The following is a 12,054-nucleotide window of genomic DNA, read 5'->3' on the forward strand; positions in this document are numbered from 1 at the left end:
CTCGGAACATGCAAATAGGAAATATGCAAAGATAAAGGATATGGTCTGTGCCTCAGTGAATGACAGCCAGTTATATTCACCTCCAACTAATCAAAGTCAGAAACATTATTGTATGTATTTCACTTTCAAACAGAGGATTATACATAAACAGAAAAACTCATTATGCATGACTAGGGAGAGTGTAAAAGATACTTGAAATTGACTAATTTATCAGAAGGGAGGCAGCATAAGAAAAGGTGAATATACTGATCAACGCACAATATGTTCATGAAACATTTCCAGCCTAGGGTGATAGGTGCATAGGGAATGCTTGGGAGGCAGGGAGGAATGCACAGGCAATGAAGAGCCTTGATCACAACTTCATACTTAGACCTCACCCTTTACACAGGGGTCAGTCATCACATGTCTTGAAGATTTACTGGAATAGTAATTGACTGAGAAACTGGATGCTAAAAGGTAAGTTGGGTTCTAGGAATAGAGTGGGTCTGAATGTAATACAGTCACAGAGGAATTAAACTAATATTTACTGGGGCACCTGGGTGGCTCAGTCGTTAAGCGTCTGCCTTGGGCTCAGGTCATGATCCTAGAGTTCTGAGATCGAGCCCTGCGTCGGGCTCCCTGCTCTGCGGGAAGCCTGTTTCTCCCTCTCCCACTCCCCCTGCCTGTGTTCCCTCTCTCGCTTTCTCCCTGTGTCAAATAAATAAATGAAATCTTTAAAAAAAAAAACACTAATATTTACTAATCATTGTTTTATGCCAGGGATTGCAGTATCCACGTTGCATGTGGCATTTTGTATACTCTTCGTGTAGGGAGCAGACCTCCACTCTAGTAAGTGGATATTTTCATTGTCTCCATTTCACACCTAAAGAGAGATTCAAAGAATATGAATTACTTTCAAATTTCACAACAATAATTGATGGAATGAGTTTGAAATCTCTCTGACTTCACCACATACAGTTTGCTCACTTGTGAAGACAAGAGAACTTTAAGAGGTAACAGTCGGGGCTTGTGTGTCTTGCATTCACACCTTGGGGAGCTAAGCTTAGAAATGACTGAAATTGGGGTGCCAGGCTGGCTCAGTCAGTGGATCGTTCAAGACTTTTGATCTTGAGGTTGTAGGTTTGAGCCCCGTGTAGAGGTCGCTTAAAAATTAAAAAACAATTAAAAAATAAAAAGAAATGACTGAAAGTTGGAGGAAAAAAGGCATTATTTCTGGGGAAGGGTGTGCAGTACTTGGTATTTGGAAGATTCTTCTGATAGAAACTAACATGTAATTTTAACCATTTGCTTCCTAGCAGACTTTCCTTCATTCATTAGCTTAATCATTCAGCAAGCTTATTTGAAGCATGGGCTATTTTTCAGGCATCCGTCCTAACTGGGCTTATGGATTGGGAGAGTGGTGGGTATGTAAGCAGATGGGTTCAGCAAAACGTTTCAGGTGTAGCTCAGAAGGCATCTCCTGAAAAGATAGCCATATCTAATCCTGTTTTCTCCAGAATGAAGAAGAAGTGGAGCCAATAATAAAATACCTTCTTCACAGGGTTTCTGAATATATTAAATGAAGGGGTATTTTAAAATATCTAGCTCAGGGGCTAAGATAAATCTTACACTTCCATTCCAGCTCCCTCTCTTGGTGTGGCGCGAGCCAAGCTACTCATGCTGTTTGACAAAGTCCAAGTATGGGGGACGATCCTGAAAACAGGAGACTCCACAGCTGGCTCCTGCTATTCTCTTTCATTTTGTTTATGGCAATCTTTATAATTGTGGGAATATTTCTGGGCTGGCTCCTGCTATTCTTTTTCATTTTATTTTTGGCAATCTTTATAATTGTGGGAATATTTCTGGGGTTTCATGATAAAGTGACTACTCACCTTAGTTACGCCTATCTAAGCAATCATAATGAAACTAATTCCACGAAGAATTAGTTTCTATAGAACAAAATAACAAAACGGTCATGCTCTGTCTAGCACCTTTCTCTTTGCGTACTGTTTTTTAGTTTTAGCGAAAGCCAATAAGCAGAAGTCAATAAAGGTCATGTTAATCATTACAAAGGAAAAATGAAAGAAGGCTATGGCTGTAATCCAGAAAATGATCTAAGATTTGGAAAAACAAAAATATCCTAACATATAAATAAAGTTCCTCCGAGGCTGTCAGGAGGAGATGCTTGCAACCTGACCCTGTGTCTGTGTCTCCTCATTCGCCGACGCCGTCCTTTCCTATGAGAGACCCACCCCGGCTGGAGCTGGATTCCGGCATTGGTGCCTTGATTTTTCTTTCTGGAAGGAAAGTAGGCTCCTAGTTCTCACACCTGCCAAGATGCCCTGGCTCCTTCCCCAAAATCCCCTCCAGTATCTGGCTTGGGGCAGGTGACCAGTTCGCTGCCATTCTCAGGGCTCCTTTCATGGTTTTCCAGGAGGAGTCTGTAGTCTAAGTAAATGCATTTTCTGTTTTCTCATCTCTAGTCTATAATTATTAGGGCATCTGCCACTGATAGAATTGCTTCTCCTGATTTGCCACTCTTCAGGAACTTCCATTCAGCCCATATATCCTCAGCTCCCCTCCCAGACCTCACCTCCCACATCTGCTAGAACCAATAAGATTTGCACCTCTGGTCTTTACCACTTTGTCCACATGTATCAATAGCCTCCAAGAGTCCTGCCACCTCTGGCCTGCTGGGGACAGAACACCAGCCCTGTCCTTACCTTGATCTGGAAACCTCCCCACCCCCCAGATGTCTAATTCACTCACCAGCCTTAGGCTGAGTCTCCAGGAGCAGATGACATGAGCTCCATAATAAAATTCAGCTTGTGGGCAGGAGTTGAGCTGTTTATCCTCTTTTGTGGAACCCTGGAGGGAGCACTTACCCTAGGGCTCCAGGGACAGAGCCAGTCTCCACCAACCTCGCCTTCTTCCCAAATGGGCTGTGTCTCTCAAACCATTTCCCATCTCCCCCCACTCTTCCTCCTGATCATCTTCTCTTTTGCTTCTTTCTCTGATAGGAAAGGCTTTTCCACCTAATCTAGCCTTGCTAGAGGCCTATTTAATGAATGTTAACTCATTTTCAAAGGGAATATAAATATAAATAATATGTACCAATGATTTCTATTTGTAAAGTTTTGTTCCTCATAAAAAGACTACTTAGGTTGAAGTTACATTCATCCCCTGGATTTTAATAAGTTGCAAATTTTAGAATCATGAATAATGATTTTTTTTTTTTTTAAGATTTTATTTATTTATTTGTCAGAGAGAAAGAGAGCACAAGCAGGGGGAGCAGCAGGCTGAGGGAGAAGCAGGCTCCCTGTTGAGCAAGGAGCCCAATGCAGGACTCAATCCCAGGACCCTGAGATCATGATCTGAGCCGAAGGCAGATGCTTAACTGACTGAGCCACCCAGGCATCTCTGTTGTCAAGCTTTTGACCATTCGTCACTCTGATGGTTTATCAAGTGTGGCTGGCCAATCTGCAAAAATGGCTGCCAATAATTCTTTCCTCTGCTGCACACATAAGCCAATTACTGCCATCATGAGGTGCAGTCTGTTCTCCAGCCCCTTGAATCTGGGATGGCCTTATGATTTGTTTTGACCAATAAAATAGGGTTGAAATGATGTGTGAATTAGAGGGCATATGGACCTTGCAACTTCCATTTTGCCTTCTTGGAAGCTAGCAGCCATTTAAAAAGCTCAGGCTGGACAAATGAGTAAGAGACCAGGTGGAGAGAGATCACATTGAGGACAACAGAAGCATCTCAGCTGACATAAAGGCAAGGGTTTTGCTTTAGTTCCTTCTTCATAGCATAAACCTGAACTATTCTTAGCATACTGTAGGCACACAGTATTTATCGAATGAAATATGACTGAATGAATAACCTTTATTCGAATGATAGAAATACAGGACTTCAGTTGCTGGGTGTAACTTATAAGGTACTTGGATACCCTGAAGCCAGGTGATCCCCCAGTCAGGGACAATTTGGTAGAGTTTTAGAATGTTTGGTGTTAGATGATGCCAGGGAATGGGATTTGGGAAACTCTCACTATTCAGTTCATAGGGAAGTTTCTCAAGAATTCCCACCTCAGGTAGTTAGGCATTTCGCTGCAGGCTACTTTTCCAGCAATATTTCTCACTTCATCTTTCATAACTGTTTGTCAGACACAGTGCATAAGTCATCCTTCACCCCTCCTTAGTCACACCATGTGCTTCTACTACTTCTGTGTCCTTATCCTCATTGATTTTTTCTGCCAGGAATATTCTCTTTCTTTGACTGATCGATGAACCTGTACTCAGATCCCAACCATCTGAAATCTTAGCTCCTTCGTAGAGCATGTTATAAATCATCTTCCCAACTGAGCATTTTAAAATCATACTGTCTTGATGTTCACGTTCCTCTTTTTTAAAAGTATATTTTTTAGTAAAGCAGGAAAATGTAGAACAATTTGACAATAGAGTCAAAATAAAATGTTTATAAAAATCATTTTTTCAAAGTAGAGATATACACTACTATCATTTCAGAAAATATTGATAAATATTATCTATGTTATATGTGTTCTATCCAAATACATATTTGCCTTAAAAATGTACCATATACTGTTAACTGTTCTGGAACACATTTTCCTCACTTAACAAGATAGAGTGGACCTATTACCATGACAAACATACGGAATTCCGCAGACATTTATAATTTACCCATGTATAACTTAGCCAAGTACACTCTTTTAAAAACCATTTCTCGGGCACCTGGGTGGCTCAGTTGGTTAAGCGACTGCCTTCGGCTCAGGTCATGATCCTGGAGTCCCGGGATCGAGTCCCGCATCGGGCTCCCTGCTCAGCAGGGAGTCTGCTTCTCCCTCTCCCACTCCCCGTTTGTGTTCCCTCTCTTGCTGTGTCTTTCTCTGTCAAATAAATAAATAAAATCTTTAAAAAAAATAAAATAAAAATAAAAACCATTTCTCACACGTCATTGCAATTATTTACTCTTGTGTCTGTAGTGAACAAGGGCAGGCTGCCCCAAGATGGGCAACTTTGGCATGAACATTATTTTAAGTAAAAAGCAACCAAAACCCAGGAGATTCAGCAAAAGCTCTATACCTCCCCTTCAACTGCCAGCTTGTACTAGGAGAGCTATTAACAGAGATTCCTCTTTACCTAAAAATCTTATCTGCATAAAGGGCAACCTCTGTTTTCCAAACTTCTCCTTTCACCTTCTTCTAATGGTCTTTCTCTCCTTTGTATCCTCAGACCCTTACCCTGTTCCTTAGTTCATATAAGCTTCATGTTGCCTCACTGTCTGGGATTTCCATGTCTGTGTGGATTCCCTTTATCTATGCTATTGCTATTAAGTTTCATTTTGTTCTGTTACTTGCTCTCACGTCAATTCGATTCTTAGCCCAGCTAGGACCTTGAAGGGTAGAGGAAATTCTTCCTCCCCAACATGTCCAATCGACAGCAGGTTCAGAATTCCATATATATTGCTCCACTAGAGTCTATTAGATCATCTGACAGAATAGGTATTACATTAAGATGCTTATAATATTTTTCTTTTTAAATCATATAAAATCATGAAATTTTCACTTTGAAATAATAAGAAATAATGAAATGCATAAAAAGGACAGCTGTTGTTAGTGTAGTTTATTTTTTCTTTGCTCTTTTATATATATTTTTTACATTCATAACCAAACTGTATCTTTTACAGAGATTTATAATAGTTATTATATTTCAAACATATTTTCTGGATGCAAAATATGTCAATTTATGATAGAATCATATTTTACCTACCCGTTTCATAATTATTGTTTTTACATTTTTAATAATTATTAATTGTGGTAAATATATATAACATAAGGGGTGCCTGGGTGGCTCAGTTGGTTAAACATTCAACTCTTGATTTTGGCTCGGGTCATGATCTCAGTGTTGTGAGATCTAGCCCCGAACTGAGCTCTGCACTGGGCATGGAGCCTGCTTGGGATTCTCTCTCTCTCTCCCTCTGCCCCTCACCCTGCAACCCTAGCTCTCTCTCCCTCTCTTAAAAAAAAAAAAAAAAATATATATATATATATATATACACACACACACATATGTGGGTATAGGTATGTATATATATTTATATAAACATAAATTTTTATAAAAAATTATTTATATAAACATGTAATATGTTTATGTAAATATAATTATTATAATTTATAACTATATTTATATAAATAAAATTTTAAAAAATTTATATAAATATATATACACATATATAATCATAAAAATTACCATTTTGATCATTTTTAAGTGTACTGTTCAGTAGTGTTAAGCATGTTCACATTATTGCACAATCTCCAGAACTTTTCATCTTGCAAAACTGAAACTCTATACTCATAAAACAACTATCAATTTCCCCCCTTCCTCCAGCCACCAGCAAACATAATTCTACTCTTTGTCTCTATCAGTTTGACTACTCTAAATGTCTCATATAAGTGGAATCATACACTTTGTCTTGTGATGACTTATTTCACTTATCATAATGTCCTCAAGATTCATCCATGTTGTAGCATGTATCAGAATTTCCTTCCTTTTGAAGGCTGAATAGTCTAATATATGTATATACCACTCATTTAAGGGTTCCCAGACCCAATTCCAACATAGGGGAGGTCCTCCACACAACACCAAGCAATTCTAGGCAACCACCAGGGTGTCTAAGAATTCAATTCAATTCTGACACTACCTTCCCAGAGATAGCATCAGATTCCACAGATTAAGTGTTCAGTCCTACAAGACTGCCCCGCCCCATTTCAGATGCCAGGTGCAAGCCCCAGGCTGTTGTTACCTGGGCTTCTGACTTGCACAGCCTCCTCCTTAGGTTCTTTTAATTTGCTAGGGTGGCTTATAAAACTCAGGAAAACACTTATATTTACCAGCTTAAGATCAAATCAACAGCCAGATGGAAAAGATACATAGGGTGAGGTATGGCGAAAGGGTGAAGAGCATCCACGCTCTCTGAGTGCACCACTCAGCCCAAATCTCTACATGTTCACCAACCTGGAAGCTCGAAGGACCCAGTCTTTTGGGGTTTTTATGGAGGCTTCATTCATAGCCAGGACTGACTAAGTCATGGCTATTGGTTGATTCAACCTCCAGTCCTTCTCCCCTCCTAAACTGAAAGTTCCAACCCTTTTAATCACAACTTGGTCCTCCTGGCAACCAGGCCCTGCTCCTGGGTGGTGTCCTAATGTCACCTTTATTAACAAAACAAAAGACACCTTTACTGCCCTTATCACAGGAAATTCCAAGGGTTTTAGAAAGAGCTGTGAGCCAGGAACCTCAGATGAAGCCCAAATACATTATGAGGAATACATTTTGGGCCTCTGGGTGACCAAATATATATATTTCTTATAAATTACAATATTGCAACCACATCATGTTTATCCATTCATCCACTGATTGCCACTTAGGTTGCTTCCACCTTTTGCCCCTTAGGAATAATGTTGCTGTGAACACAGGTGTACAAATAGCTCTTTGAGACCCTGCTTTAAATTCTTTTGGATATATATACCCAGAGTGGATTTGCTGAATCATTTGGTAAATCTAATATTAATTTTTTAAAGAACCACCATACTGTTTTTCATAACACCTACACCATTTTACATTCCTACCAGCAGTGCACAAGGGCTACATTTCCTCCAAAACTTTTAATTTCCTGTGGAGTTATTTTGTTGTTGTTTTGTTTGTTTTTTGATAGCAGCCATCCTAGTAACTTTGACCCACAAAGGTAGCATAAATAGATTAAGACAAAATGTCAGTATTCTCATGTAAATATTAAAACATCATTATTAAAAATGCCAAAGTTTAAATGACTTACTTAATATGGTACATGTTGGGGCGCCTGGGTGGCTCAGTCGTTAAGCGTCTGCCTTCGGCTTGGGTCAAGATCCCGGGGTCCTGGGATCAAGCCTCGCACTGGGTTCCTTGCTCAGCGGGAAGCCTGCTTCTCCCTCTCCCACTTCCCCTGTTTGTGTTCCCTCTCTCGCTGTCTCTCTCTCTGTCAAATAAATAAATGCAATCTTTTAAAAAAAAAATACGGTATGTGTTAATTAGTGTTTTAAACGTATATTGATTTTTTTTTGTTTTATTTAAATTCAAGTTAGTTAACACATAATGTATTATTAATTTCAGGGGTAGAATTGTGTGATTCATCATTTGCATATAACACCCAGTGCTCATTACATCAAGTGCCCTCCTTAAGGCCTGTCACCCAATTACCCCACCCCCTTGTATGTATATGAAAAAGAGACAGGTGGGGCTAGATAGGGAGAGATAGATAGGGGGCTCCGTGATCAGGCTCACAGAAATCCCAAAAATGTGGAGGTGTATGGAAACAAGAGATAAGGGAACACTCCAGACTACTCTGCCCTAGGTGTCCTGAGGGGGAAGTCTTATTTATGACGGTCTACTGTGGTCAACAGAAAATAACCAGACCCTAAGAAGTAAGCCATTAAAGATGTTTTATCACTAGTCCTTAATCAATGGTGCTGCCGGTAGAGAAGTCAAAAAGATTTTAGGGTCAAAACCCTAAAAGCCCTCAGTGGCAACCCTGTTGGGACTCCTCTCACTCTTGAGAGTTTTTTTTCTGTCGCTTTACTAATTCTCCTTTGTCTGCAAGATTCATTCTTCAACTGTGAGACAAGAACCTAGCCCTCCCGCTTCATTTATACCACATCTTCTTTATTCATTGATCCATCGATGGACATCTGGGCTTTTTCCATATTTTGGCTATTGTGGACATTGCTGCTATAAACACTGGGGTGCATGTGCTCCTTCGAATCATTATTTTTTTTTAAGATTTATTTATTTATTTTGGAAAGAGAGAGAGCACAAGCTGTGGGGAGAGGCAGAGGGAGAGGGAGAAGCAGACTCCCTACTGAGCAGGGAGCCCTATTCAGGGCTGGATCCCAGGACCCCAGGATCACGACCTGAGCCAAAGGCAGCCGTTTAACCAACTGAGCCACCTAGGTGCCCCTCAAATCACTATTTTTATATCCTTTGGATAAATACCTAGTAGTGCAATTGCTGGGTTGTAGGGCAATTCTAGTTTTAACTTTTTGAGGAACCTCCATGCTGTTTTCCAGAGTGGCTGCACCAGTTTGCATTCCCACCAACAGTGTAAGAGGGTTCCCCTTTCTCTGCATCCTCGCCAACACTATTGTTTCCTGAGTTGTTAATTTTAGCCATCCTGACCATTGTGAGGTGGTATCTCATTGTGGTTTTGATTTGTATTTCCCTGATGATGAGTGATGAGCATTTTTTCACGTGTCTGTTGGCCATTTGTATGTCTTCTTTGGAGAAATGTCCATTCATGTCTTCTGCCCATTTCTTAACTGGACTTTTTTTTATTTTTAGGGGGGGTTGAGTTTGATAAGTTCTTTATAGATTTTGGATACTAGCCCTTCATCTGATATGTCGTTTGCAAATATCTTTTCCCATTCCATAGGTTAACTTTTAGTTTTGCTGATTGTTTCCTTTGTGGTGCAAAAGTTTTTATCCTGATGAAATCCCAATCGTTCATTTTTGCTTTTGTTTCCCTTGCCTCTGGAGACATGTCTAGCAAGAAGTTGCTGCAGCCGAGGTCAAAGAGGTTGTGTTCTTCTCTAGGATTTTGATGGATTCCTGTCTACATTTAAGTCTTTCATCCATTTTGAACTTATTTTTTTGTATGGTGTAAGAAAGTGGTCCAGTTTCATTTCCCTGCATTTGGCTGTCCAGTTTTCCCAACACCATTTGTTGAAGACTGTCTTTTTTCCATTGGATAGTCTTTCCTGCTTTGTCGAAGACTAGTTGCCCATAGAATTGAAGGTCTATTTCTGGGTTCTCTATTCTGTTCTATTGATCTATGTCTCTGTTTTTGTGCCAGTACCATGCTGTCTTGATGATTACAGATTTGTAATACAGCTTGAAGTCTGGAATTGTGATGCCTTCAGCTTTAGTTTTCTTTTTCAATGTTACCTTGGCTATTTGGGGTTTTTTTTCTGGTTCCACACAAATTTTAGAATTGTTTGTTCTAGCTCTATGAAGAATACTGGTGCTACTTTGATAGGGATTGCATTGAATGTGTAGATTGTTTTAGGTAGTATAGACATTTTAACAATATTTTTTTCTTCCAATCCATGAGCATGGGATGTTTTTCCATTTCTTTGTGTCTTCCTCAATTTATTTCATAAATGTTCCATAGTTTTTGGAGTACAGATCTTTTACGTCTTGGGTTACGTTTATTCCTAGGTATCTTATGGTTTTTGGTGCAATTAAAAATGGATGGATTCCTTGATTTCTTTCTGGTGTTTCATTATTGATGTATACAAATACAACAGACTGCTGTCCACTGATTTTATATCCTGCCACTTTGCTGAATTCCTGAATCAGTCCTAGCAATTTTTTGGTGGAGTCTTTTGGGTTTTCCACATAGATTATCATGTCATCTGTGAAGAGTAAATTTTGACTTCCTCTTTGCCGATTTAGGTGCCTTTCTTTCTTTTTGTTGTCTGATTGCTGAGCCTAGGACTTCCCGTACTATTTTAAATAACAGTGGTGAGAGTGGACATCCCTGTTGTGTTCCTGACCTTAGGGAAAAAGCTCTGTATTTCCCCATTGAAGATGGTATTAGCTGTGGGTCTTTCATATATGGCCTTTATAAACATATATGGATGTTCAAATTATTTGTCCTTATTTAAAATGGGATTAATAGGGACGCCTCGGTGGCTCAGTCAGTTAAACGTTTGCCTTCGGCTCAGGTCATGATCCCAGGGTCCTGGAATCAAGTCCCGCATCAGGCTCCCCACTCAGCGAGGAGTCTGCTTCTCCCTCGGCCTGTCATTCCTGCTTGTCTCTTTCTGTCTCTCTCTGACAAATAAATAATAAATAAAATCTTTAAAAAAATGGGATTAATATTTACTAATTCCCATTCAAGTGGAAACAAGACTATTTGGTGCACTAATGCTAACAATTCATTTACTGGAAATAACACATGTGCAAACCTAATTTAGGGATGGTATTGTGGAGGAAGGGATGTGCAGGTTTGAAAAGCCATAAATGCCTGTGTATGTGGGCCAGAGGGAGAGATATTAAAAAGGTGGCTCTACTTCTGGGCTTCCTGGGATAATAGCTGCCCCTGAGGCCTTCAGACCATTACATTTTCATCTCAAGAACATCTCTTGGTATTGTCTTCTATTACAGTTTTACTAATGTTGTAAGTTTGTCCTCCTATCAACCATTTTACTGTTATTGGTGAATAGAGGCCTTACCTCTTATGATATGGAATTATCACATCACATCACATCACAACCAGAACTTAATTTCTTTCAGTAAACATTTCAATAGCTTATTGATATTCAACTGCTTGTAATTATTGAACATCTATTTCTTTCCCCTTTAATTATTCAGTAACTAAATGAACATCTATTTCTTATTTAAGTAAATTAGTCTGTCCATCCATGTTTGTTCCTCTAGTTCCTTTTGAATATTTCATGTCTTTATATATGTCCATAGGCCCAACCCCCTCAGCTCAGCTCTTATTAGTACTTCAATCTCTGCAGGTCTTTCCTGGAAATGACAAGGTGAGAGACAGAACCCATTTGCAATCTGTTCAGGAGTCCATCCAATCAGATCAGAGCATACATTCCAGATTTGGTTGTCCCCAACCTCCTCAAAGTCCTGATACACTCTCCACCAGTTCCATTCCTCTTGTTCTGTCTCCTTTAACTTATTTACCATTTGATCTTAGCTTGGCCTTTAATTTAAAAAGATGGTTGTTACTTAGCCCACACCCATGTATATGACAGCAAAACTTCTCATCTCTTCCCCTTTATCAATTTTAGGCTACAGGATGGAATAAACATAGTTGCAGAAAAAAAAAGCTAAGGTCCTGGGTCTTCTATAATGAGAAAGAGGAATTATCTAAGGTTCTAGGCACTCCTTGTACCCCATGGAACAGACTAATAGATCTCGACAAAAATCTGCACTTTCCTTCCCTTGAAATTTGTTGTACATAATACAGTTTTACAGTTTTCCTTGCAGTTAGGTGTGGCCCCAT

The sequence above is a fragment of the Neomonachus schauinslandi genome, chromosome 11 (assembly GCF_002201575.2).
Source record: "Neomonachus schauinslandi chromosome 11, ASM220157v2, whole genome shotgun sequence".
In the NCBI taxonomy this organism is placed as follows: Eukaryota; Metazoa; Chordata; class Mammalia; order Carnivora; family Phocidae; genus Neomonachus; species Neomonachus schauinslandi.